Source organism: Argiope bruennichi, chromosome 8 (assembly GCF_947563725.1).
Source record: "Argiope bruennichi chromosome 8, qqArgBrue1.1, whole genome shotgun sequence".
Taxonomy (NCBI): Eukaryota; Metazoa; Arthropoda; class Arachnida; order Araneae; family Araneidae; genus Argiope; species Argiope bruennichi.
In genome coordinates this window covers 45,328,114-45,354,127 of record NC_079158.1, presented here as the reverse complement: position 1 = coordinate 45,354,127, position 26,014 = coordinate 45,328,114, and the positions used below count along the sequence as shown (strand labels likewise).

General features: G+C 30.2%; 1 protein-coding gene across 1 annotated transcript in view; it reads right to left on the bottom strand.

Moving 5' to 3' along the window:
- Positions 1 to 24,907, bottom strand: part of LOC129980573 (zinc finger protein rotund-like) — a 424,990-nt gene extending 400,083 nt beyond the window's left edge. Inside the window, exon 1 of the mRNA XM_056090935.1 lies at positions 24,669 to 24,907. The gene's annotated coding sequence lies outside the window, so the exon portion shown is untranslated. The remainder of the gene's footprint in view (positions 1 to 24,668) is intronic.
- Between the last annotated feature and the right edge of the window lie 1,107 nt (positions 24,908 to 26,014).

Here is a 26,014-nt window from a genome sequence, read left to right as displayed (position 1 = left end):
ATATACTTAGAGACCAAATTCTAATGATTTTATAAAGAAACCTGTTCAGATATTAAGAATATTAAATTCAAAATATTTCATATTTTCGCAAAAAAAAAAAAAAAAAAAAAAAATCGATTTTTCAACGCAGTCACCTACTTAAACAAGCATAATAAGGTATATATACATAATGAAATATTATTAGGTATTTTTCTTCTACTTAATTTTAATATTTTTTTACCATAAATCATTTTTATACATAAATCATGTTAATCTTAAGAAAGAGGCCCAATGATGCAACCAGTTTTAAGAGTCGGTAACCTGTGGCTCCATAACTATAGGCTACAGTTACCTCATGCAGACAAAACAATCCGAGATACTACATTTTATATAAAGGAGCAGAGTAACTATATTTGTTATTGCTTTTTTAAAATCAATCTCGAAGCTAACTAGCATGCTATTGAATGTGTCTATTATCTATACTTATAATAAAGCTCAATGTGTGTGTGTGTGTGTGTGTGTGTGTTGGCGTTCTACAGGCCAGGTCATTTGACATACAGCTACCAAATTTGGTACATGCATACCTTAGAGGTCGGGAATGTGCACCTGGGGTCCCTTTTTTGAAATTTTAATTGGAATTTTAAGTATTAATTAAAAACTAACTTTCCCGCCAAAAAAATCTTATTTTCCCCACCGCCAACTTTCCCGCCAAAAAAAATCTATTTTCCCCACCGCCAAATGAGTACAGCTTCAGTTTTTTTTCTCCCAACAGTAAAGAGGCTAGGGTTAAAATTTTTCGGCGGATTATTTCAAACGATTCTGTTTATTTTCTTAATGTTTGGTGCATTTAAAATGAAACATTGTTAATGAATCCATGTTTCAGATTCATTCTGAAGTACTTTTGAATTAAAATAGCACAGAATAAAGGAAATTAAAAATGTATAATCTGCATAGCGTTACCCCAACTGGCGTAGAAAAAATTCACGCATTTGCGTTAGCGTAATTGGCGAAGAAAATTCACGAATGCGCATTGCGTTGCCATGACAACCATTATCAACGGATGATTTAAATTATTTTTAGGTTAGTTGCATGCTTTTGTAAGCAAATTGTATTTATGTTAGTTATATATTTTTTTGTATATGCTTATAGTTTTAAGTACATCGTTTTTTAAGTAGTTTTTTTAAACCTGTTTTCGACCGATTATTTTAAACGATTCATTTTATTTTCTTAGTGTTTGATGGATTTAAAATGAAACATTGTTAAGGAATCGATCTGTTCATGATGAATCTGAGAAAATTTTGTTGACAAATTCTTGAGATATTATATAAATTAAGAAAGATATTCTTTAGTGCCCATAAAGTTTAAACGCTCAGTGACTCTATTATCAGTAATCATATTATTAAAAAAATGCTTTGTTTCAGTAAAAAATATTATTATATTAATTGCAGATTAATCATTTACACTTTAATTTAAACCATAAATTCTACGAGGGGTAACAGAAAATGAGAGAGATACATATCACGTTATAACTGAAGGCCTTTATAATATTATGAGTGAATTATATGACAATCAAAATTTGAAGTTTTAAAATATTTTGCTGAAGAATCTATTAAAGTTGGAATTGCGTAAAATATTTAATGGTACGACCGGAGTGGTAAGGTATCGGCTTCGGGACCGGAGGATTTCAGATTCGAGACCCGATTCCTCCGGAGAACAGTCGAGTAAGCGGGTCTGGAGCACGTTAAATCCATCAGAGCCAAACGTCCTCCCGCTGGTGTGGTATGGAAGTTTGGTGAGGGGGGGGGTAAGATCTGGTGTCGTCCTCGAAATCTGATCACGATTCAAAATTTTGAGGTCTGTCCCAAAATAGTCCTAGTGTTGCTTTAAAACGAGTCGTTAGTATAGTTAAACTAAACCAAAAGTTCCCAAATAGTGAACCGTGTGTCATTTTTTGGAAAAGTATAACGAGATTGTAATATTAGCTTTCCAAGTCTGAAAAAATGTGATGTGGGCTTAAAATTCTCATCAAGGCACACATTAGAAATAAGTTTTATAAAATTATATTTAATGATAAATGTCTTTTCTTTCTTCCACAAAAGTTCTTTTTTGGTTCATAAAGAAAATAAGGCTTTCAGAAAGAAAATAAGGCTTTCAGAAAGAAAATAAGGCTTTGGACGTTGGAAATAAGACGTATTACCTGTTAACAAAGTAGTTTAGAAAACCATATAAAAAAATGAAAGTACAATATTGCGAAATTTAGGCGATAAATGAACTGGCATTATAATATATAAAAATCCAAACATTATAAAATATAATTCTTACGACATTTAGAGTATTTCTCCAATTACAAATTTATATCTATCTTTAATGATTTAAAAATTATCTGCTGAATCATAGTAATATTTAAAACTCGATTTCCCTTGTATATTCTGATAAGAATTCGAAAAAAAAAAAAAAAAAGAAGTGTGCGTAGATGATTATTAAGAAAAATTACTACAATAAAATAAATCTCTTAGTTAAATCAATTTCGAACCAGGCTTTCGTTTTTATAATCTGTCATTATTAATATAATTCCATAATTTATTTTTTAATATTTAAGATTTTGAAGCCCAAGGGGACAAATGAATGCTTTGATTTTAAGTTTTATGGAGATACAGGTAACTGCTGCTGTTATTTGAATGACGCGTACTTCAAGAGGTAATAAATCGCACTATTTAATGCAGGGATTACATATATTGACTCATTTTAACCACACACATAGACGATCCTTTTGTTATATAGCATACATCGTTCTGAGGCACAATTCATCATAATTCCCCTGTGGTTTATCTCTGTCGATTCTCAAGGGAAGGCACATCAGAAATGAGATTTAGTTTCAGTTTCAGTTATATTAACGTCCCGTTTGAGGGCTATTTTGGGACGGACCTCGTAACACCTGAGCTGGCACCCCTCTCTCCACTCCACACCACACCAGCGGGAGGACGTTTGGTCAGGACGGATTTAACGTGCAATAGACCCCCTTACACGACGGCTCTTCGGTGGAATCGGGTCTCGAACCTGCAACCCTCCGGTTACGAAGCCGAGACTTTACCACCAGGCCACCGCGGTCCTCAGAAATGAGAAGTTCCCGGTATGGTGGTTGGTTCTCGCCACCCTGTTAGGTACAGAAATGATGGAGATGAGGGGGGTGGCTATCTCCTATCGATGACGGGACGTGCTTCCCACGAGAAAGGTTGTGCCGTGGCCGGTGATGACCCTTAAGACTCAAACATTGTTCCCGCCAGTTTTGCTGTCATGGCGAGTCGGTAAATAAGATTTATTCATATGCCTTCAGGTGGGTCGGAGCAACCGCCTGAAGGCACATGGATAAATATGATTTGGTTAACGGTTCATCTCTGTCGATAGTAACAGTGATGACTGTTGATTGTTGATGAATACACTTTACAAACCTTTACAAAAAGAAAAAATTACTAGGAATCTTGTTTGGTGACAAAAATATATCTTTCTGAATTTATCTGTGAATTTAAAAATTATTGAGGTACAGCCTCAATGTACAGCAGTCATCATTCATTTGAATCTCAGCTTCATAACTACTTTTGCCAACATCCGCATATGTGCTACAAAAAGTTTGAAGAAGAAAGGCAAAAACTACACAGTCGGAGTCAGAGAAGCTTCGTGTGATTCGGGCTTTTGAGTTAAGATCCACCCCATGAAGATCGGTGAATTCCTCGAGTTCCCCCTGGATTCGCTAACAGTCTGTTAGCTTTTCTTGTGAGGTTGTTTCTCCGAATGAATCGAGGAATTATTCATGTTTAACTTTCAACTGTGTTGTAAATATTATCAATCATATTAACCTAGATGAGAACGAGTTGCGCTTATGTACATAAGGCTGTAAATAAAGAAATTGTCTTTAAACGCTACCCTCTTATTTGATCGGTTAGAATCAAGTCATTACAATATTGTTACAAAATTGTAATTTTGCTACCCGGCATGAATAGTGTCATCGTGAGAAAGGCCGTTTTCAGATCTGTGCTGAGCGGCTACAGCGTCAATGACCTGAGAGCTTGTCGACCATTTGGCGACTTGGTGACGAATTTGGCGAGTTTAGTGACTAAATGGATCATACTAGAGAGTTCCACGATCCATCCAGTAGGAACCAAGATACACTCAGATACGCCCTGATTGGTCTGAAGATTCTAGCCCCGCCTCCCGGCACTATAAAAGACGGGCACTCTGAAGCTGCAGTGTAGTTGTGTGGATCGTCAGAAGTCGTGTGTGAGAGGAGTCGGAGTCGCCGACAAGTAAAAGATTTTAGAGGATTAGACAGCAAGCAAGCTGCTGAACTAGAGATTAAATGCGCTGAGTTATTACAACTGAGTGGCGATATTTGTAGAAAAAATTTCGTAACAATATTATAAAGATATTCAAGACTCGTATTGTTTTCATTGTTGCTACCAGTATTTCATCTTGTATTTTTCTTTCATTTCATTTATTTAGTGTATCGTTGAAGATAAAAATACAACGATAAACTAAATGTTGCACGATGATTAGGTTTCTGTTAAAAAATGATAATTTTTTTTTAATTTACTATATTTACTTCACAAATATGTAATGACTTTTAAAACAAATGTTTAAAGCGTATTCATTTTTATAAATTGTTGCGCTTTTTAGAAATTTATTATTGGTCTTATAAATCGAAAAAAAAAACAACTTTTCCATTGTAGTACACTAATTTATCTATATTTTTTTTTTTTTTTTTTGAAGAATTTGTGAGATTTTTATTGAATAATCCTTTTGAGATATTCAGTAAAATGTCAAATATATTCTACGGTACACACAAAACTTCAATGTAGAGTGATTCTACTTTCTATTTTTATATTTTTTAATGAACCTATTTAACTTCAGCAAGAAAATTATTGTATTAACTGCCATTTAATAACTTTCATTTTAGATTAAAATTCAAATTTTAGTGAGATGGCAGAAAATTAGAGAGATGCTTAGCAAAAAGAACATAATGATGTAAATCTTCTTAAATAATACGAGTTACTTGTTTACAAAAATTTGAAGTGCAAAAATACTTTGCTGTGAATGCCATTAACAATAAGCAATATAAAATATTTAATTTTTTTAGGGAAAACTAATCACGGGAAACCAGATGGTCGCCAAAGCCGGCTAGTAATTTACTAAAACAGTTCTGAAATCTTATTAAACAATATTCTTAAAAATTTGAAATATTGCTTCTCTGCGCAGTTGATTTCCTTGTAAGGAAGAGAGCTTTACAGATAGCAATAATGGCTACTGAAAGAATGCCGATTCAGTGACCTCCGACTTTGGCCACAAATTTGAAGACCATTTGGGGATTTTTTTCCCACCAAAAATTGAAAAATCCAGAAACTGCTAAAATGTCATCGATGTATCGATTAGGAGAGAAGATTTAATAACCTTCTAGAACATTTGATGATCTCTCATAAAAGCTATAAAAAACGAAGCCCACAGAAAAGAGTCAGCCAGTCATGTGGGGAGTAGACTTCTCTAACTAGTAAAGATAGCTATTTGAAGTGAGTTGAGCTCATGAGGATAGTTGAACGAATTCTCCCAAGAGAGTTCTCTCCGAGTGCTTACTGTTGTTCGGTTGTTTAATACTAATTTACTGCTAGCAGGTTGTTGATTTTTTCAAATGTTGTTGTATTGTGTGCACTGCGTCTGTGTTTTGTTACTGTGAATTCGTACATCGTGTAAAATAAAGAGCCTTTATCGTTTCTGGATAAAGGATTGGACTTTTCATCATATAACCCACCAGGCACATTTTGAATATTTTCCATATTAATATATACAAACATATTGAACGCTTCATCGCGTTTTAAATCTAAATTTCTGTAATACCTCTTTCTAAACAATTCTTCCTTATTTGGCCTAGGTAAGAATGACGAATAATTAAAAATATAATCAAACCTCTATATATAGAACTTCAAAATTCTTGAAAAAAACATGTTAAAAATTTCGATATACAGAAATATATGCTACTAATTTTTTCAGTATTTTCTAACTAAATTATGCAAAGTTCATTTTTCAGAGTTAAAAAAAAAATTTAAAAGAGCAGACTAATTAAATTTTTTTTGAAAAATACGCAAACAACAATGACTTTTCAAAATTGCTGATAACCGTACTGTGGAAATGATATACTTTTTTTTACCACACTTTTACTTTATATCCCGCTTTCTATCTCTTATTGATCTGGGCGTTTCCAACACATTTAAATATTTCCATTTAGAAACTATATTCGGTACGCGAAATCTGAAATGAAATTGAATTTTAAAATAAAAATCTCTACCTATATTAGGAAAAGAATGCATTAAATCCTCAAGTTATAATATAAAATTAAATGACAAGTGCACATTCGTTTATCTTAAACGACTTCTAGTATTCTGAAAATTTTTATTCCAGTAAAAATCCATAAAAAAATGTTTTTCCCCCTTATTTCATTTATATTCCTTTTAATGATCGAATTCAACGGCCGTTTTTTAACTGCAATAGGCATTCATAATTTTTTATTTTAATATATTTGTTCGTTGTATAGACATTTTATTCGATATATAGAATTTTTTTTTATTGAAAATCTATATTTCTAAATAAGAATTTGATATATGGAAATTTTCGATATAAGCAGGCTCAATACAAGGAATCCAAATGTAGTTCAAAATTTGCTAATTATGAAATTAAAGGTTTTAAATATTCTGTTCTTTAAATTGTATCAACGTTCCCTCTTTTTTCCGGTACCATGGTAATTAGGCTGATTAAAACTAAGTAATGAAGATATTGCAATTTTTAATGAGTCTCCCACGCATATTTGAGAACAATTTCTCTACTCAAAATTCAAATTGCAACACATTCGCACACAGAGGCGGATTTAACTCCGTAGGTATTCCAAAACAATGTTCTAAAGCACCTCTCTCCCTTTACAAAACCCGCTTTAATATAATAACCATGTAAGCAATTTTAAACTAAAATTGTTATAATGAACTGAATGAGCAAGCATTTAATTTTAAGTCAGCTTCAAGGGAGTTTGATTCAGTATTTTAACCCTTTAAAGGGCCATTTTTTTTCTAGTCATATTATGTTAAAATATTTTTAGGCTTGAAATTAGAATAAGAAAAGGGATTCATTTAGCTTATTAAATAAATTTAATTTGATTCATTAATAATTAAGTGACAAACCAAGACACATTTTGTGTGAGATAAAGAACTGAAGCATCTAAGTTTCTGATTCACTAAAAAAATGTGTCGGAACTGATGCCAACCTACATAATTTCATACAAAGATTGATACATTTGGTGGGAAGCATATTTCCCATGGTCTTAAAAAGAGGTAAATAAAATGAAAAAATAATTAAAGCATTTTAAATATTAAAATCTGGAATTTGCCATAGCTTTCGTCTTGTGAATGAGTCAACCATTTTCTCAAAATAGGGTTGTAAGCTTATTTGCTAATGAATTTGAAAATAAGGAAAATCAGGGGGGAGTGGTCACTCCGAAACTTTCTCGCATACTTCCTGATAAAGATGTTATCGCTCTATTTTATCTTATAATTATATATAATTAATGTCCTATAATTATGAACCTTGGACAAAGTCAAACGCCACAAAAACATGCTCTTTTTTTATTTTCAGTCTCATACATGAGCGTTTCGTGTTTCATAGTACAATGAAAGAAATCAGGTATACATTTTAGATGGGATTTCTTTCGATTGATTTATATTCAAATTTAACATATAATTACAATTTAGTAAGATTACATGCCAACTTTAAATTTTCTAAATCGTTGCGTTTTTCTGCTATTACTTTCACACACACACAAATAAATAGGTAGACAAATGATCATCCCTAAATGGATTTGGTTTAGGTACAACTCGGTTTTAACAGCGACCAAAAAGCGTCAAAAAAATTTTTCGCCAAATTATAAAAATATACTCAAGTGCATTATTATTTATTATGAAAAATTTTGGAATCACATGCTATATAGTTTGACTATTGAAATTGCCGAATTAGCTAAATGTTTTCTTGGTGCTTTTTTGGTCGCCGTTACAACCAACAAGTACCCTGGTTTAAACCTGGTATCAAATTTCATCTATTTCTTGGCTCTTTGAAGTTATCGCGATCATTTGCAGTCGGCCACACAAAGAAACTTCCTTTGGATGGACTTCATTCAAAAATGGATAGAAATGCATGAAGACCAAATTTCAGTCCTTTAGATTAAAATTCCTTTGGATTTTCATGTTCAAGACAGACTAAATTCCAAAAATGATTTTTTTCAAAGTCATAGAAGTCTGAAATATGGAGATCATCAAAATCCCAAGCTCATTTTTTTTTACGACTACATTCTTTATATATTTCTAATGAGAATGCTCGTATGAGAAAATAAAAAGTTCTTAAGAATTATGCCTAATGAGACATAGAATTTTATCTATGTTATGACTAACGATAATACTTGTATATGAGTAAGTAAAAAGTTCTTAAGAATTATGCCTAATGAGACAAAGAATTATGTCTATGTTATGACTAATGACAATGCTCGTAATGAGAAAGTAAAAAGTTCTTAAGAATTCTATTTTAAAACTTAAGCTATATTCGATTTTAATCCGAATATATTCAAATATACGTTTATTTTAAATGATATATTGGTTTAGACCGAAAATAACGCAAAAAGAAGTTACGGACTCAGGGCCTCTAGACAGTTCATTTTAATATTCAACAATTCAGGAATAAAGTTGTGCACGAAAAGGGAAATGTGTACTTACTGATTTAATACAAAGTAATTGTTTGGACGAAAATTCAGTTGTGGCTTCCGTGTAAGCATGGAATCGAATGAGATTTGATATCACGAAAATGACCCAGTCATCCCAGACAACAATAAAAAAATAATAAAAATGACATTTAGTTTTGTTAAAAATGGTTTTTGAAATCAAAGATAACAATAGTTTTTAAAATGTTTCGTTTGTTCTTTATTAAAACTATTTTTGCCCCTATATCATATATATATATATATATATTATGAGCGACTTTTCCCCTTTCCTTTAGCAACTTTATACTCATTTAGAATATTAAAATCAATTTTTTTATAAACTATTCCGGCCTTGAAAGTTAAACTAGTACAAAATGGGTTGAAATCTGAATCTTTTATGCTCCGAGCGGTGCTATCGCAAAGTGGTTTTTGAAAAAAAAATAATGGGGAAAAAAAATAAGAGCTAGTTTACGATTTGGTTAAAACCCTTCGGTTACCATGAAACTAACCTAATTTCGTAATGCCATGTTCATGAAAGGAAAAAAAAATTAATTTAGTCATCGATAAACTGTTAGGGAGGTGAATCGTTATCTTTAAAACCTATTTGGGGTATACAAATATGTTGCGCAAAAAATAAAATCAATTATTCATAGACACTTCATTAAAAATATTGTATTTGAACAGTGAAGCAACCTTTCAGTCTGGGTAGATTTGAAAAATTAGGTCACACACGCGTTATTTGTCGCAGAAAACATTTTTAACTCTTCTGTTTAGAAAATAAAAATATAAATTTCATTTTATCAAAAAAAATGGAAGCTCGCATTTTTTTGCTTCCTGTAAGTTATGAAGTTTTACTTATAAAAATCTACCCGCGAAAAAAAAATATTGTCGAATATTTATATAAATATTTTGAAATTTTAATGAACCTCCCATTTTTGGCCCCCTTGAATCTAAAAATTGAGTTTTTAGATTCAAGTCTATTTTCTTACATATTTTAATAGTAGACGTGTGGATTCAAAAATCATATAATTTAGAAGATGAAAAATATAATATAGCTTTACATAAAACTTACAGATAAACGCCTATGCAAGGGAAGATTTGTCTGTCTGTTCATTCGTCTGTCTGTCTGTTCATTCGTGAAACAATAGTTCTAAAAACGCAACGAGTTAGGTAATGAAATTTGGCGTATGTCTTTATCGCCAGAATTATTGATTTGCATCGAATTTTGTATCCGACTGTTCAATGAGAAAATGCATACTCGGTTCCCTTTACTGTACCGCTAAACTAAACACAAAATTCTCCTTACTGTATTAGTATAAGAAAAATTTGAGGTCAATATATTCATGCTAGGTTTTATTTGTTATATAAAAAATTTAAAATATTAACAGTCTACAACAAAACTAAAATTCCTACATGCGATATTCTAATACTATTATGATTTTCAAATGTTTTAGTTCATGATACGACCAGCTCTCTTTTTTTATTTAAAACAAGAACGATCAAAACACCTTTGTTCATTAGTTTTCAATTAATTGTTTTCCTACTGTTTCTTCGCTGCTCCATGGCAACTGGGAGAAGTTTTACTTCTTCACGAATTTAGCAAGGAGCCAAATCAGGGAATCAAGTTTTTTTTAAAGTTATATTAACATCCCGTTTTAAGCAACACTAGGGCTATTTTGGAACGGATCTCGTAATTTTGAACCGCGGTCAGATGACGAGGACGACACCTCTCCACACCACGCTACACCAGCGGGAGGACGATTGGCCCTGACGGATTCAGGAAATCAAGAGTCGCGAAGATCATTGTCATTTAATTTAAATCGTAATGATATCATCTGCAAGAAAATTTCAAATCCCCCTCCCCCTTTTTTTTAGCGCATTTCATTTTTTGTAGTTTGTTTTGATTTTTATATTTCATAATTCAACAACTGATATCATTGTCACGAAGTAAACACGGAAAAAATATTTGTTTAACTCTGTTTTCACAATTTTACTTATGCTTTGGGTTTGATTTCGCTGATATTCATACTCGCTTGCTGGTACTCGGCTTGTAAACCACACACATTTTAAATATAAGCAAGCATACGAAAGAAGATATTCATTTATTGCTTTCTGATAAAATCAGCTTTAACGCTTTCTTAGGTGGAGAAAAGTATATTTACTACAAAATTCCTCATTTTTTTTTAATGTCTAGCTATTTCTCAGTAATTTCAGGGATCAAAAATAAATATCAGTAAATACTTTGATGGCATAATGTGATTTTAATAATCAAAATAGCTATACAGTAGACTCCCGATTATCCGCGGGAGGGTTATCCGCGCCTGCCGCACACTAAGTTTTTTTTTTTTTTTTTTTTTTTTTTTTTTCTTCCAAGCAAAGAGAAAATGCTTCCAAAGCAAGAAGCAAATACAAATGACTGATTTCTTCAAAAAGGTGTAGTTTTACAGTTATGCTTTTGTAATTACATAATATATTACAGTATTAAAACAGTACATATATATTAATTTTTCTGTGTATTCTTGACACCTCTCGTAAGTACAAAGCACTTTTCTGTTTTCATTAACAAAACCCATTTTAGGTTAGTTTTGAGTGATATACTAAGCGTTAGTTAAACATTTCCTGCTGTTTATTTTACGTTTTATTGTACATAAAACGATGTTTCAAAGTTGGAATGACTGTTTTCTCTTTTGCTATACCCGTTTTTAGCTTTTTTCGGATTATCCGCGATTTTTGTTATCCGCGGCGGCCGCGCCACCCAATTCCGCGGATAATCGGGAGTGTACTGTATATTGATTATTTCTAGTAGCCTTTCACGACCAGAAGGTCCGCCGGGGATATTAAACCTATTTAATTTTAGTTAAATCTTTTAGACATAGTTTCAAGTTCATGATTGATTCTGTGGAATTGTAAGACATAAAAGTCCTGTTATTTTAAATCATGATATGTCCTAAGATATCATAGGGATATTAAAAATATAATTGACCATTTCATCAATCCTCTTTCACAGTATTGTAACCACTTTTTTACTCGTCTTGTAAACCACACAGATATTAAACAGAAACAATTCTTTTTCTTTAGCTTTCAACAATAGAAAATAATCACGTGGTTAAATAATTGATGAAACAATAAAAACGTTTAAAACTTCATTTCAACAATGCAATCTGTTGTTGGAAATTAGGCAAAGAAATGCCTTTTAAAAAATTGCCGAAATTCAAGGAAAATCAGCATGCTTATTAAAACTATATTATTAAAAAGACCATTTCTTAAATTTTGAAATGAGATAAAAATTTTTGTGCTGAAATATATAAGGAAATTATGTAAAAACGACAAAGTCTCGCTTAATTTTTAATTCATTTAAATATTATAGAAATCGAGCCGAAATGCGTATTACCAACCCCCAAATACCAAACACATAGCTCTAAATCAAACTTTCTATCATGTAGAGCACAAACAAACACACATTCCCTTTTATTTTAGTAAAAATAGAGATTTTGAGATAATAAATAGCCTATATTTACAGTTATAAAGAAGGGTGGAACAAGTTCTCGTCCAATTTTTTTGATGGAACAAAAACAATTATTTGGTTGTTTTTTTTATCTCAACCTATAATTAATCAACTAATTATTAATCTAATTAATTAAGCAAAGTTAAATGAATTGCTTCTGTAAAATCAACTCAGTCTCAAAAATATTTTAATATATTACTGTTATTTAAAAAAATGCCTCTTTAAAGGGTTAAAAAGAACTTAAATTCATTCTTTTCATTTATCATTATCCCGGTAACTACTGTGATGAAGCAATGTTGTTTGAAAAGCGATGGTTTTTTTTTTTTTTTTTTTTTTTTTTCCTTGTCATTTAAAGTTTCCACCTGCATCAAAGAGAACATTTTTAAGAAAATTTTCGTAACTTTTTTGCCATCTGTTTCATTCGAAAAAGAATAGTTCCTTCGAATGCCAAAACTGCTTCATTTTTATTCCTACCTATCATTAAAAAAGTAGAAGTTGAAGTTATTTCGGTAACATTTCCGTTTAATTAGAGATAGGAAGTTTTATTTTTAAATGTTTTTAACAAATTTTTTTATCTGCTTTTCAGCGTCAGAAAAAAGTTAATATGTCCAAAAAGTTTAAAATGAATTTCCACGAAATTTCTTCAACATTATATGCATTCCTAGCGGATGTTAAGAATTAAATTCTGTTTTAATAACTTTATGGGTTTTTTTTAACTGCTTCGAAATTCTGAAATGTTTTTAAAAGGTTTTTACGTCTGTATCTTCGTATTCTTTGATTAGAGATATTTATAAATGTCTCCGCGTTTTTAGGAATATTGTATCTTTTTTGTGCCATGTGGTACAATTTGATGAATTTAAATGAATTCAGCCATGTAGGTAAAAATATTTTATGACTTTTAACTGCATAGTAAATTGGCTTATTTACAATTATTAATGTTAAATTCTTAACATATTTGATTAAAATTAATTATCATTCTAAAAATTCTTTTAAATTTATAATAAATGCACATTTTAACTTATTTAGAACCATTATAATATTCATTTTGCATTTATATGAATAAGAATGAGGCTTAAAATTTTAAACACTGTTTCTCTTTTTCAAAAAATGAAGGGCGATATTTTAAATTCCATCTATATATTTAAAATAAACGCCAAAACCAAAAACCTAAAACCCCAATCATAACTATCGATCCTATTTGCTAGTTTTTGTTTCGTAAGAAAACTTATAGATGTGTCTTTCACTCCACCAATCATTTTTGGGAGAAATTTCAAAAACACTATTTGACTGTGCATTCTCTATCCAAATAAATCCACCAACCCTAATCATTATACCGATTTTACCAATTTTTATTAAATTTGAAAGTTTATTTCATCTGTATGCATTAAAAAATGACCCCGCTTCAATTTTCGAGAGATATAGCAAAAGTCTATAAGTATGCTATGGTGTGGCATCATTTCCTTTTTCAGATTATAAGATGTCCAAAAGATTTGAAACTTGACATCATGCCTTATGCACATCAGATGACGAAATAAACTTTTAAGGTTATCAAATGACTGTGTACAATATAATAAAACAATTTCCTAACTAAAGTACACGTATGCCAAAATTTATATTCGCACGTGACAATCTGAAATATGCCCGGCCAGCACCTTTCAATTTTTTTTGTCGCATTGTTCTTGAAAAAGCAAATAAAAATATTTTCCAACCTCCAAACTACCAATCATAGCGAATCTGACCACGTTAGAGGCGGAACTTTTTTAATACTCTATATTGTTCAGCAACTATTCATTCAATATTATGCCTTAAAGGTTAATTCCATAAAAATGCCTGACTGGTGTTTGTGATTTGAAATAAAATTCCTAGAAACGATATAAATTCTTTAAATGACCGAGGTTTGTTTCGCCCGAAAAACAGCTGCCCACATTTTACTAGCGAAACGCCAATGGTAAAATAAAATTCGGTGGACTTTATTTTCCACACCTAGCTCAGAAAATAAATAAGCGTTTTATTTTTTTTTTCAAACCATACGAATATTTCCGGATTCTGTTCTTGTGGAATGTTTTTCAAGGTATTGTTCTGTTCGAAATAGGCGGAGATATCGTCAGGCGTGGCTGAAAATGAGCTTGAACTTGAAAGCCATTAAAATTTAACTCTTATAAAGAAAGGAAATGGAAGGAAAAAGAGAAAGGAATTGTGTGATTTCAGATAGTTGAAATTCAAAGAAGGGGGAAAAAAAGAACAGTAAATGGTATGCATTTAGTATTATATATTTTTTTTTCTATCCAAACAGTAGCAACCTATCCTGTGGCTTTATTTCACTATATTCTATTAGCATGGAGGAATAACATCCTGTTAAAATTTATTTTATTTTATTTTATTATCGTATCTTGCGTCGATTTCATGCCAACGCGTGCAGATAAAGAAAATGCCTTTTCTTACTTTTAGGCTTAACAATTCAAATGACAAGCAAAAAAAAAATTAATTTTTTTTATTATTATTTTACCTTTTCGACGAAGGTTTTCTAAGTTCATCGAAAATGACAGGATTTCCGGTCTCTATACGAATCACTTGGAGCAATTTTGAAATTCGAACTGTTTGTTTACTAAACGAAGGGAAAATAAACTGGAGGTTTTGATTTGTTTTGAGGAACGTTTTGTATGCGTTTACGAAAACAATGTAGGTTGCTTTAGGGTGTTTCCTGAATTCTTCTTGGTCATCTAACTTCAACTTCTCCTCCTTCACTGGTATCGATTTTTATTCGAGATAATCGATTTTATTATTTGTTTAATTTGATTATTTATTAACTTGATTTGCATTTGTTCAAACAGAATTTTGTCATGAATTTTTTGTTCGCTTCAAAATATGCTAAATTCTTTGAATTCCATACAACCATGAATTTTTATCTCGATATCTTATTTTAGTTTTTATTTCAATAAATTATTAATTAATTAATTTTACTAACCCTACAATGCAACGAGTAGCCATTTGATTACAAGTTTTTATTTCCATTTATAAGCTTCACACGGCTGTTCCAAAGAGCAACAATGATTGAAAAATCTTTTTTAAATGCTTTTTGACAAATATTTGTAGAAAAGACAGATATAGGCAATAGCGGTAATAGAATAAGATTTAATCTGGAAACTTGAAAAAAATACCAAGATGGCTGTGAAGAAGACCGTCCACGTTTAAAAACGAACTGAAGTGAACGGACTGTTCACGAGCCTGCGTGCTCTTGTTCCATCAATGTAAAATATGTTTCGTAACTGATTGTATATAAGCATTGTATATAGCCGTGTTTTGAGTGTGAATTGATATTGTTGCGTCCAAATCAAATAAATGTTTTAAAATGCAAGTGACTGTATTTGCTGATGGATTTTATTATCTTTTGAGTAATTCACCAAATTAAAGAAGAAATCGGGTAGATTTAAAGGTCTTGATATATCGAAACACTTCTGAAACGAAAGCAGATGTGAGAATGGCTGTTGTATGACTAGTTCTACCGTTAAAAGTAATATTAGAATATTTTTTTTTCCTTTGCCTTATAAAGTATATATTGGTAAATAGTACTTTTATTATTATTTCAGAATTGTTATAAGGTGATTTGCGTCATTGAGATATTGTTTAATTCATAATATAACCATTTAGCACATTTTAATTTTTAAAAAAATTCACGACAAAAATAATTAAACATTTTTTAAATAATTTTTCTAAATTATATGCAACTATTCAAAACATGTATTTTTTTCGTTAAAAAAAAAGGCATGCATTCTAGGGTTCAATTATAATGCCACCTGTGAACGATTTTGATAAAAATTGATTTCAAATAATAATTGCGATAAATAAAAAAAATTAAATTTTAAAATATTTTTATTTTAATAAGCACGTACAAACGTGTGCTTAAAAACTGTTTTTATTATATTTATTCAAGGCTCATTATATATGTCATACTATTCAAACTAATTCTGGAATAACAAAGAGGATGTGCCATTTAAATAGAAAGTAAATAAATTTTATAGATCGAATGTTTTTAAGCCGTTTTGTTATTGGAATTTGAACGATAGATTGATAGCTTGTATTTCTTTTCTGATATGTGTTCTGGGTTCTTAATAGTTGCCTTGTACTTTCTTGTATGGAGGTCAATTGCAATAAAAGCAGCATAATAAATGTGTTAAATAAAGAAAATATTAAAACTTAATAATAAATATAGTTGTTCGAATTGTAGGAATTTTTAAAATATTCACATTCACAAGATCAGAATGCAGAAATTTTCTTGATAGTTTGTACGATTTCGAAAAAATGGACGTCTGTCGGACTAATTACAGTCAAAATTCTTTTTTTTTAAGCTGCAGGAAGCATATATATCACCCAATTCATTTGTTTTTGTATACATTTATGTATATTGGTATATTTATGTATAGGGGGTGCTTTTTAAGTCATTGTTTGTATTTATTAATTTAAATCTTTAACCAGTTTAAACCGTTTGAAACAATAAAATAACTATCAGATTACGCATGCGTCGATATTTAGAAAAACGGTGGTTATTTTTCCATCTCAAATCGGTCAAGTTCCAACACTTTATCTCAAAGGCAATTTTTTTTTGTTGCGAAAATCTGGTTTAAACTGGTTTGGAATGATCATGTGACTATTAATGTGCAATTTTTAATTTTTAGAAAAACTATGGTTTTTTCCAACCCAAAATCTTTTGTTATATTATTATAATAATATTATATATACCTTTCAATACCTCTCCTCGCTCTTTCATGTTAATTCCCGTTTGCTTCTTTGTGCATCTTCGAGCTATAACTTCTTACGATCCTGCCTTTTATTGGCTAGAGAGGAGGATCAGGTACATGGAGGACATTCACGTCAAGTTGTAACTTTTTGTTGGCGATAAGTCGCCAAATGTGACAACCTTCTTTATCATTTACTAATTACCCTAATAGCGAAAAATTGATGCCCCAAAAATTGCCAATAAGATAAATCGCCAATTTTCTGCCTTTGTATTTTGGGGCTACAAAAACCTCAAAAAAGCATGTTCTCACATAAAAATAAATTTATTTGAATATACTTAAAAATTTAAAAAAAGTATATTCAATACTATGTTACTTAAAAATATCTGAAAAATACAAGATATTTTTCATTAAAAAATACAGTTTTATTCAAAAAGAAGGAACAAATTTAAGATATTTATTCCTACGGATTCCTAATACATAGAGACGTATATGATACAACTATGGATATTGAAATAAAGTTTATTTTTTGCATGCAGATAATCCCAGCAAAAAGAGGCCCTATTGTTTGTTTATAAGGAAATGGCGATGCCTCAGTAAAAGTCGTTTTGCATGCTGCAGTATGCTAAAAATAAATCCATTTCCGAATGGCATCGTGCATTTCATTTTAAGTTCAAGAAAGAGCCACCTCGTCATAAACCGATTTACAGGGGTGCAAGAAATTCGTAGAAGATGGTTTCACATACAAAAGGAAATGTTGAGTGAATCAGAACTGGTTTCGAACGTAAAAACCATAGATCTACAAACAGATGAAGCTGAGAGCTCAGAATTTAGGGACCAAAGGCATGATGGGTATTTAAAATCTATAGCTACTGTTCGTCAAGATCGGTAAAATCGAATTGCTGCAGCAATTAGTTCAATAACAAGGTACTTCAAAGATAGCACGAAATGCACCTCCGATTCGACATTTGTTGCATAACAAATGGAATGCTTATACATAACTTTGAATTTTCCTCTATGCAGTGGTGTATCGTATGCGTCTGTTACCGTTAAAGTATGAAATCCGTTATTTTATAGAATACCTAATTATTCCATGAAATAACTGATCGTGTCCGTTAAAGTGTAAAACTCTCTTGTATTTCATGGTTTAACGATTTATTTCATAGAATGACGATCTGCAGTCCGTTAAAGTCTAAAATAATCTATATCATATATCTCGCACGACAAATACCTTTACCTTCCTCCCCTACTGCATTTATGTTTTTGTTTATTTTAGAAATAAAAAATGTTTTTGTTTTAGAAATAATGTTCTTTGTCATTCCAAATGTCATTTTAGTAATCCTTGTAACAAATGATTTTATGGTACGTTTCCATAAATACCATTTATTCACTGCATAAATGAGATAAATGGCTTCTTTTTCATTTTAATTGTCTATCATTAGTTTAATTTCATTTTAGATAAATTGTTTATTTTACACTTTAACTGTCTCTCATTAGTTAATTTATAGAATACCTAGTTATTTCATAGGATAACTAGTTAAAGTGTCAAATTAATAACATATTACACACTTTAACGGACACGATCAGTTATTTCATGGAATAACTAGGTATTCTATGAAATAACTGCATTATATACTTTAACGGTAACCTGTCTATTTCCATTCATTAAAAATAACTCTTAAAACAGCAAAAATAAATAAAAAATTTTAAAGGCTCAATTTTCAACAACAGAATGCATTACTGACGTGAGATTCATAGCATTTCTATTGTTTTATCAATTATTTAAGGGTTTTACTTCAGTTGTTAAAAGTTTAAAAACAGGGTTATATTTAATATCTTTGTAGTTCACAAAACGAATAAAAAATGATTTTGCAATTCTACGAAAGTTAGAAAATTCGCTTCCGCTTTTTTAATAGCGTTGTCATAAGTCTAGTATCCACTAAAAACGCTCACGTGCACAATGGTAAAGCTATATTATTTTAATATGTAAAACAATTAAAATATAGCTTTAATGTCTAACAATCTGGCGGAATCATGGATAGGAAAATATATCTAAACCATCCAACTAGAATTAAATATAGCTAATATCTTCCGTGAATCAGCGGGTCGTCAAATGAGACTAGTAAAATATAAAAGCAATCGCCTTATAAGCAATGAAATACTTTATTGGCCGCCAATTCCAAACGAAGGAAGCAGTAAAACTTCTTTCAAAAAAATTATATTTATTGATAGAAACGGTGTTATTATTGAAATTTTGAAAAAAAAATCAATGAATGCAAATCTAGCTAAATTATTTTCTGCCTTAAGGATTATAATATTATATATTTTAGCTTAAAATGTGCAATACTCTGAAGAAAATAATTTTAATTAGAATCAAATTCTTTAGCTAAGAGATTCTTCTTCAAAGTAATTAAGTGTTTCAACATTTTGAATGTAACCGTTTTTAAAATATACTGCTGGAGATTTATAATAACAGATTTAAACATGCAAGAAAGTAAAAAAAAAAAAAAAAGTAAATAAAGAGAGAGTGAGGAAAAAAAAACTTTAAAATTTTAATGTTTTTACGTTTAAAAATTCTTAAATTAAAAAAAAATTCTCTTTTTTATTGATTTTTTTTATTTTTTATGTTTATGTTTTTATTTTTATAAAAATAAAAACAAATTCATCAATGAAAACAAGAGATTCACTGTTTCCGTAACCTCAAGTAAGAAGTGTCTCGACTTCAAGACCAAGAAAAGAACAGCACTTCAGATTCACCTCGTTCCTTTATATTTTTAATTATCTTCTTAAAAGAATTTCTATTCTTAAAAACTATCAATCAAAATATTTTTTTTTAATTCACGTTAGGTTTTCAAATTGCTCTTTCATCGACCATTTTGTGATAAAAAATACACGAAGCACTGGACCATTATTTTTTTTTACAATCATAGTAGATACTTTTTTTTATCATTATAGCAGATATTTCTTCTTTTTTATAAAGTAGAAATTTACTGTAATCAGTTACAATTCTTATTCAGTTTTTCTATCTATGTTTGTAATTTCTGTAAATAATTTTCTTTTTATATATTCTTTGTTAATATCCTTATTAATATGTTAACTCTACAATACATTGTGTAGATATTTGGCTATATATTTTTATTTCCATTTTATAAGCTTCACAATACTGTCCAAAGGGTAGTAATAAATGGTTGGAAATCTTTTTAAATGTTTTTTAATAAAATTTTTAGAAAAAAAAAAACCCAAAAATAGTAATAGCGGTACTAGAATTAGATTTAAATTCGAAACATGGAAAATAACAAGATGACTATTGTATGGATATTTGTACCATTAAAAAAACTATCAAAATAATATTTTTGCATTGTAAAAAATACATTGGTAAAAAAAGAGGACTTTCATTTTTATTGCAGAAAATGTTATAATGCGATTTGTGTCACTGGGATATTAATTCATAATATAATCATTTGGCATATTTTAATTTTTTTTAAATTTGAAGAAAAAATAATTAAAATTTTTAAATAATTTTCCAAAATTATTAAAATTAATCAAAACATATATATTTTTTGTAAAAAAAAATAAAGCTTTCTAGAGTTAAATTCTCTAATCATGTTCATTAACTCTTCAATGACCGAAATAGTTAGGGCCATGGGATCACGAGACGGATTTCTATTCTTTTCTTTCTAATCATAGAAAATAGATAATTTCTAAAACCGTCAGAAAAGACATTTTCAATTCGTGGCATGTTTTAAATGGCATAAAAGATTACATGTTAAATTGTCTGAATTAGATTGTTGAAAAATGAGAAAGTTTAAATTTTTATACAATTCCATGGTTTTTTTAGTTATATTTAGTAAAATATTCCTGACACTAAAATTTAAAGCAAAGAAATTTCCACTTTTCTATTACCAAAATCACTCTAGTTATGGAACTTTGCATTTCATTACTTTAGACCAATCAGCAGGCATCACGAGGAAACGTCATCATTTGATTGGAGCATCTTTTTCCATACGGCTGATAACGTAGTCTGAAATAATAGTATCCAAGACTTCATAATTCGACCAGCTTTGGTTTCATAAGAATGTAACTTTTTCTTTGTTTAAAATGCTGGTGCCTCAAGAATATTTTACTAAATATGACTAATAGTTACAATAAACTATATTACTTTACCTAATTAATTTAATTACTTAGTTTAGACTTCTTAATGTTTTAAGAAATACATAATTAACTTTACAAATTATATTTTATGTTGTTTATGTAATTTAAAATATTTTTTTCTAATTAGAATTATTTGTCTATCTCAGAGTTTAGAAAACAACTACCGAGACTCTATAAAAACAAACGTGCTGCAGATTGCATATGTTTAGAGTATTATTAAGATTAAGATTATTTTTTTTTCTAATTATTTTTTTATTTATACGAGACATACATCTTTTATACAAATTGTTTCATCTTTTTAAATATTTCAGTAGTGTTCTCTTTTTCGCTGTTTGTAAACTGTTATTTTAAAGAGTAACAGCATACAATGGCGGATTCCATGCTTATTTACAAGTAAAAAGTGTTTATTTTTCATTTGCTTGCATTGTAACTGAAATTCAAGAGGTTACTTATTATTCTACACTGTAAATAAAAAGAAATAAAGCTTCTGCACTTAATAGAGTTCTAAAGGAGTTAGACCAGACTTGGTATTTTGCCTTATTGTATATTTTTTATTCAATTCAATGCTGTTGTTTTAAGATTGGTTTCATCCTTCTTGCTTTGTTTCTAATAAACACCATTATCTTCATCCAATATACACAAATGAATATAAACATTTTGTTTTTCTTTCATTTCCAATTACTCTTAGTGGCTTATGTACCCTTTAAAAAAACTACTCCCTTTATTATTTCTTGTACATACTGTTCGTTATCATTACATCATTTCAGAAATTATTTCCATTAGAATGATAGTATCAATTTCCTTATAAAGTAACAAATGGGAATCGCAACCCAAACTCTACGATAAGAAAAGTTTATATATATGACCTATCACTTTGCGTTTCAAAAATATATTGAGAGTTTCATTGAACAGATCTTTTTCCGACGAATTAATAAATATGTGTGCTAAACCACCAAATATTTGAGGACTGTTCTAGAATGCCATGACGAGCAGAACACAAAACACGATTCACATGGTATTTGGTGCTCCCAGGCAAAACAGTTCATGTAATCCGTAGAAATGCATTTTTGCGTGTTCACAATCATTCCCAAGAATAACGTGACATAATGAAACTATATAGAAAAGTTATATATAAATTGTAAATTAGTATTAAAAATTCCTCTCGGCAAGTTGGATAGCAAAGGTGCATCCGAGTTACTATCTGTCAACATAAGTTCATGTTAGAAACAGTGAAAATTAAGGATGAAAATCCTTTTTCAGCCCCTAACTAAAGTATTGTAGTTATCGAAAAACTTAAAATTCAAAAGTTCTTCAAAATGAGGTGTTCATTTGGCAAATGGAATTTATTTTTCTATTTCAATATTAAGAAAGTTATAGCGAAATGAAAATGTCACCCCACCTTCCTTGAGCAAGATGGGTTATTTACAAACTAGTACAAGATTTTTACATTTCTAACAACATATTCCACGCCAGCTAAAATCCGAACAAAATTACTCTAGTTATCCAGTTTATAAGATGACATAGGCAATATTTGTATAAACTTTTGAACGAAGGGTAGTTTTGGGTTCTAGAAACCATGATCGGTGAAGAACTGGAGAAATTTTCCCTAAATCTTGTCATGAGAACTTTTAAAATGGGTAGTCTTCCTATAGGAATCTACCTAAAAGAGAACCATTGGTTGAAATTTCCAAAACAAAGCATTAATATGCTCATCAGGGTACGAAATCATTGCGGATTGCAAAAGGAATCGCAGCATTTTCTGCAGATAGTATCCGATAATTAAGTAAAATGATTATATCTTCATCCTGAATGCTGTAACAGCACAATAAATCGTTGTTTTGGAAATTTCAAACTATGGCTCCTCTTTTTAATATTGATTTACTACTTATTTCCACAGCGTTCTTTGAATTGAAGCATTTCGCTCATTCGTTTCGTGTGTGTTTTTGCTTTTTTTCGTATGTTTTTAAGCACTGTTTCTTCTTTAATTCGGTTTACTTTCGTTTTTCACTTTGTTATTTTTATTCTTGCATTTTTTAAAATTATATTTCTATTTTTAGCATTTATCTTGCCTTGCTTATTATTCTCTCTCTTATATATATAAATATATTTTAGCAGTTGCGTGGCCGAGTAGAAGAAACCTTTGGTAATTTGAACTTCGATTTATTTCATTCCGGAGGCATTTATACAGATAAAAAGCGGTAAAAGTACATCAATCTATATTGCGTCACAAAAGTAGAAGAACAAAAAAGACTGAAAATTTTCCCTTCGGTGGTCTTGCTATGAGATTTTGATAGAGATTTCTTTGACACGTTTAGTCTTAGGAAAGGGATTATTAGCTATCTTTAAAAGAATGTTGTAAGCTTTATGTATTTTTATCCCTTTACTCGGAGGGTGAGAAAATGCTGAAGTGAGCCGTTTTATATAGAGCGCGTGTTAAAGGTAATTAAATAAAAAAAAAAGTGGAATTGTATTAGGAAATAAGAAACCATTTTCGAATGAAGTTAATATGAGATAAGATCAAAATTTGGAGATTAATTAATATTAAAATTAGATTAAGAGATATTATATACATATAATATGATGTTCAGAAATTTATTAAATTAATAGCGCCTAAAAGGGAAAAGAATAATCACCTTGCATTTTTAGCTTTAATAATATTAGTATTTACAGTTATAATTAAATATATACTGGAATATAATGTTGCATTATATTAAAATATTGTATTACAATTTATACTTTACAATATTTATTATAATAGGTGCAATTCCGAAGAAAGTATTATACAATTTCGTTTGATGGGCAAATGACCCATTTATATGGCTCCACTAAATGATGGGCCTAAGGTCACCTAAAGATAAAAGCGCCGCTGTAAGAGCCTCTTTTATTGATTTTATAATGTAATAACCACGAACACAGTATTTTCCATTCCAAATGCATGTTATACAGTCAAAATAGTGATGTACTGCCAAAAATCGTGATTTAGATTTAATAACTCCATATAATAGGACGTTCTCCACTATATCATACATGAAGAAACTTTCAGCGTTACAGAACCGTTCATAGCATTATTATATTGACAAAGGAAACTGAGAATTTGTTTACTTATATGCTAGATGCTCATCTTCAAACTCTTTGATGAGAATCTGTTCCTCCTCCATCCAAGACATCCTGAGGGGGTGGGGGGGTGAGAACCGAATTTCAATTGGGTTAATATTTGAGATACGCAAGAGATAACTCTAAAAATATGGCGGAATTATAAACTACAATTAAAATGAAATGATTAGCAATAATCAGACTGATCGCCAACTGCAGTAGGTCGTACAGCAAAATTACAACCTGCCATCGAATGTACGAATTTTTTTTTTTTAATTGATTAGCATTATCAACATATTCGAACTATTTTAATGACCTTATGTTGAGATATACGTGAAAGTATATTTACATATTTTAAAAAGCAAACAAAAACTGAATATAAACACTATAAAAAACAAATAATTGTTTTACACGAAAAGATAATACTTACGTTTCCTTTTTTCCAATGGTACATTTTTGTTGACAATATCGGCAGAAGTAGATTTGTACACCTAAACCATCCAAAATAAAATTATTACTTTTTTTTCATGGTGGTTTCTCTTTGCTTTTTCTTATTCGTCGAAACCTTTCAATACATAACTATATCTTGTCTACGCGAATGAAGGTTATGTTGCAAATATCTATTTCTCCATCATTTGATCAACAACTAAGCTTATAAAGATAAATCAATAACTTCCATCATATGTTGGCTAACAGAAATACAGAAATTTCCAAAAATTTCAGTTCGCTGAAATTCACAAACATATTTTTTTTAAAAAAAATCATACCTATCAAGCTTTTAGTGTGGAGCCTGGCAACACAAGATAAAAGCCAAAATACACTCGAGAAGAAGATAATAGATATGCTAGATATAGAAAGCATGCTATCGCGTATCTATTTTCAGTCTGTCTTATCATCTTTGATGGTTCAATAACACTGAAAGATTCCACTGAATCATCAGATCTGTAAAAAAAGATGAGAGGCTTAACGACAGACAATGGAATGAAATTTTTGTATGAGGTTTCCCAACAGCGTTTTCATTCAATATCTATCCAAAATATTTTTTTTAATTTCTTCGTAAACAAAGTATACCAAAAGACCAGACTATAAATGTTTTAAATCAAATTCTAGTGTAATTCTTTTTGTTGTGTTTTTACGTTGGGGAGGGGGGGGGCTCCGATTTGTGTAAATCTTAGATTACCAATATATATGGAGGAAATTTCGGCTGCAGGCAAAAAACACACAAAAAAATTACCGTATTTTATTTATAATTTAAAAATATCAATTTTTGATAAAATATCATGGCAGTAATATGATCAAAATTTTCTCAAGGTCCCTTTTTAAAGCAACATTAGATCTATTTTGGGACAGATCTCATAATATAGAACCGCGATCAGATGACGAGAACGATACCCTCCCCTTCCAAACTTCCACACCATGCTAACGGTAGGATGTTTGGCCTCGACGGATTTAACGTACACCAGACCCGCTTACTCGACGCTTCTTCAGTGGAATCGGGTCTCGATCCTGAAACCCTCAATTTCCGAAACAGAGCCATTATCACCATTCCACCGCGGCCATTTCAAAATTTTCTCAAAGTCTCGCTTTTTTTTAATATTATCCGCTCTGATGAGATGGCAGCTATAAAGCAAGAGTCTTACCATACGAGTCGGTTTTTGATACATTTAGATTCTAAATAGAAACAACATGACGGCTAATTTGGAAGATAAATTAGGAGATATCAGTATTGTCAACTGAATTTATTATGTATTTCTTTCGATATAGCTATGTATGATC